The sequence below is a fragment of the Macaca nemestrina genome, chromosome 11 (assembly GCF_043159975.1).
Source record: "Macaca nemestrina isolate mMacNem1 chromosome 11, mMacNem.hap1, whole genome shotgun sequence".
Lineage (NCBI taxonomy): Eukaryota > Metazoa > Chordata > Mammalia > Primates > Cercopithecidae > Macaca > Macaca nemestrina.
Genome location: NC_092135.1, coordinates 45318495 through 45322986, shown reverse-complemented (window position 1 = coordinate 45322986; position 4492 = coordinate 45318495).

Sequence of the window (4492 nt, the reverse complement as noted above, 5' to 3'; positions counted from 1 at the left end):
AACCTGCCCTAAATAATGAAATATAATCAAATGTGGAAAAGGATTCAGATTTCGTCAAAGGAAAAAAGGGGGTCGTAATTCATTGTAATTTACCGCAGTACCCTTCTCTGAACTCCATAATTATTTATGGCTTCACTAGCTTCACTGGTGCTTTGGTTATGCTAGGGTTGTAATTATTTAGCCTTTTGTGTACGTGTCTTGGCTCTCTTATCAGATTGTCAACCCCTGGAGGGAAGTCTCCAACAGATCGTCCAACTCAGTTCCCAGCACATTCTGTGTGGTGAATGGTTGTGCTGATAATGAGGTGAGGGGATACCAGAGAAGGAAGGTGAGTTGAAGCTCGGTGGGAAATAGAACCCCTGTGTGAGGCCCATTGAACCCCCCTAGGCCACCCCTGTGTTCTCAATGGGCATCTACCTTCCTGTAGGAGCTCATTCCCTCATGGGTTGGGGGTGTGTATCATGGATTCCTTGAACTAAATTACCTGTTCACTAACTCATCCCATACCATGAGTAGTGGTAGGGGCTGCTTAAATCCCCAGGTCACTGTGGGACTGGCCCCAGTTCTCAGTTCCCACTGACTTCAAAGTGAATTCCCTCTAATCAGGTATGGAGAGAAACACCCACTGGTGCAATTTCAGCAGGGCCTCCAGGTGGTCGATTTGGCTTCTGATTACATTATTTAAACACTATTTCACAAAGGAGGTGATTTGGCATCACACTAATGCAAGCTTGAATTCACTGCCCATGATTTGAGTTTGCCAGTGTAAAGTAATTCTACAGTAACGGTCTTTACCACATCAGCCTTTTTATGTTTAAATTTGATGTTAAATTTTTAAAATCTCAGGAGAAGATAAAAGAAGAGAGCCTAACACATTTTAAGAAACCACAAACACCTTGTGAAAAGTCAACTTGTAAAATCCCAGCTGTTAAAGTGGCAAATTTAGCTCTTTATACCTGCAGTAGGTATGAATGCATGGGCATGTGTGTGTACACACACATGTTTTGGACTTATTTCTGTAGGGACAAAATGTCCAGGGACAATAGATCAGGGTCTGTATATATCACTTTTTCTTTTTGTGACCATCCCATGGCAATTGGATATTCTGGGAAAGCTGTTTCACTTTTTTTTTCAAGTCTTAGTCTCTCATATCTAAAATATGAGGATGTGACTATGTGCTTCCTAAGGCTCTTTCTAGCTCTCTCTTTATAATTAATTATCAGTAATGTAGAAAAATTATGAAAAGCTTATTTTCAGAAGGTGTTGCCTGGACCAAAAATAAGGAATGATGAGCAGTGGCTAAATTTTGACCTGATGGAGTAGCAGAGGAGTGGATGCCAACTTATTGTTATGGACTGAGTGTTTGTGTCCCCAAAATTCATGTGTTAATATCTAATTCTTAATGTGTTGTTATTAGAATGTAGTGCCCTTGAGTGAGATGACTGGGTCAGGAGGCCTCCACCCTCATGAATGGGATTAGTGCTCTTATAAATGAGACCCCAGAGAGCTCTCTCATCCCTTCCGCAATATGAGGACACAACAAGAAATGGCTGTCTGCAAACCAGGAAGCACACCCTTACCAGACACCAATTCTGCCACTGCCTTGATCGTGGGCTTCCCAGCCTCCAGAACTGTGAGAAATAAATGTTGGTTATTTATAAGCCAACTGAGGCTGTGGCATTCTGTTACAGCAGCCTGAATGGACTAAGAAACTTAGTGACAGTGCTCTCTCATCTCTCATTCTGCCTCTGCAAATTGCTCCACAAATGCACTTATTGTCCTCCCTCTTCCATTCTGAATTTCTTTCTCTCCATTTCTTATTTATTCACTCATCCATTTGCAAATATTTTCAGCCATAACCTGCATAAGAGACTTCCCTCTGCCCACTCTCAGTTTCCTTGCATGGAAAATGATGGATTTGGTCGAGGTGGAGTCTCAGGTTCCTGGCAGCACTAACATTCTTTAACTCCATGGAGATCTTCCCTCCATAAGCCTGTCAGGATGAAGAGCCGATCCAATCCTTCACCCTCTGTGCATTTGTTCTGCCTACAGGTGCACTGTTTTTCCTGGTATGCTTTCTCAGATGGCAGCAGAGCAAAGAATGAGGTAACTGCTGAGGATTGGCTGCCAAAACCTTCTGTGGGAAAACAGAGTTTTCCAGAATTGATATTTCTAGGAATGATTAAAGAAAAAAAAATAGATGCAGCTCAACTTGGCAAGGTTAACGGAATAGGCAGCAGGCTCTTGGGCTCAGCTGCCAGTGTGACCTCAAATAAACCAGCTTTGCCTGACAGGACACCTGGCAGGAATGCAGGCTGCAGAGTGGCCTGCAGGCTGCAGGGATGACATGGAGGCAATGGAGAGCTGGAGAACTGTTGGTAGAAGATGCGAGGGATGTCTCTAGTGGACTCTAAGTCAGTACTAGCCAGAGATGACCACTAATGACATCAGAGATGAGGAAATGTGTCAGGACAACTTCTCTGAGCACTGGGGAAGTATGGTAAATTGTTGACTCTTAGCTCTGGCTTCTTTCAAATCTCATTTTAAGTGTCTTCAAGAAGAATTCCTCTTCCTTCTGGTTTCCCTGGAGATTGGTGTGCAATGGACTGAGCCACCTATCTGGGGAATTCTTCATCTTTTAGTATCTTGTTAATATTTTCTTTGGTATCATGTACTTTCTGACTTTTAGCTGTGACGTCTTAGTTGTAGTTTATACAAGTGGATTAGGTGGAGAATAGGAATGCAAGGAACCTGGCCCTTTTTTAACTCTAGTTGACCTCTGTTTGCTAAGCAAATTCTCGTCTAATGAGAACTCATTCAAAGGCCTGAGAACTAGAGAGATATTATTAGAGCTGGAAAGAACTGTCAAGGATAACCTAACTTGGACCATCTCTTCATGGATGAGGGCAACACCGTGTGTCTGCTCGAGAGAGCCAGAAACAGAAGCCACAGCTTCCGAAATCCAGGTCACTTTTACCCCACCATCTTTATCCTTTCGATAAAAAAAAAAGCAAACATGCTATTTGTGAGTGTGTAGAATAAGTAGATGGTCTTTTGGATATGTGAGGAAAGAGGTAGGCTGAGTGAAGGAGGATGTATGTTAGAGAAGAGTTCCCCAAAGTGAAGTTGGAGCTGGGTTTAGAAGAAGTTGAATTTTAAAAACTGCTTTGGGATACATATAATCGGCACTAAAAGAGGCCTTACCAACCTTCCTTTTACAGTTGGGGAAACTAAGGATCAAACAGGTGAGGTCATTTTTGTACTCCCTGGAGAGGTAGCTTCATATATACAATATTTTAAATTATTTCCCAATTGTTATGATTTGGCTTTTGAACCAGTTTCCTTTTCCCTATATTGACTGAGACTTGCCAATCCTTTCATTTATTTACTTACTTATTTATGTTGGAAGCAGACTCCTATCACCTTTGCTTATTTATCATTTACTGAATTTCTTCTACTTCTTTTCCTGTTTTTCTTGTCCCTTTTTAAAAGATGCAAACCCAGCTAATGTACCTTAATCCAGATCCCATGATCCTTCGCAGAGAAAGCAAATGAAGTCCTCGCCTGTCTGTTGGACCTGCATGGCTTGCAGCAAGAGCATTTTGGTGCTCTGCCATGCACACATTCCTGTCCCATTGGCCACCCTTTCCAGCCTTCCTAGCAAAAGTGTATTTTCAGACCTTCTATCACTTTGCAATTTTTATTCCCCTAGGTGTACTTGCCTGAACTATTTTTTCATGCCAAACTTCAGTGGATTTCCTCCCCTTGTTTTCAAGGCCCTTTGGCCTCCAGCTGTTGGAGACAAACACTATTGTGATCTCATAGCAGGACTGATTTAACTGATAATTCGCAAAACAATCTGGAGCAATCATCACCTTTCACTCATGACTTCTCTGTTCCACATTTTCTCCTCAGAGGCCATAGATTTGGCTAAAGTTTTCTTGTCCCAAAGTCTGTCAATATCTGGCTCCCAAGCCCGCACTGTGTGTATAATTATCTAAAGGCATTTCTGGGCCTTCACATTGTTTTCCACTCTTCTGCTTTCACTTAAATATTGCTTCTCTTCTTAGACATTCCCCTTGCCTCTCCTGCTGGGTTGATGATGTGTGCCCCAGTTCGCTAGTATTTAAGATGCAAAAAGCTAACCTGGTTTTAAGAGCAACAGAAAAGTGGTTCTACAGATCTACCTGATATTGTTTGGGTGGGGGAACCTAACTGATGCCAGGAGGAATTACTCTAAATGTCAATGGCTTTTGATGAGTATAGGTGGAGATTAAAATAACCCAGGCAGCTCCTTTCTCAGCACAGCTTCTTTGGGTTTAGGCACACGAGTCCTGTGAAATCCTCTGTACCTCTTCTACCCATCCACAGCCAAACCTGCAGAACTCTTTGCATTTCTCCCACCTGTGCCAGCTCTGTGGGATCCTCTGCCCCTTTCCCATCCCTGGCTCCACTCAGCTGCCTGGATATGTAGATGGCTTGAAGTGCCTAT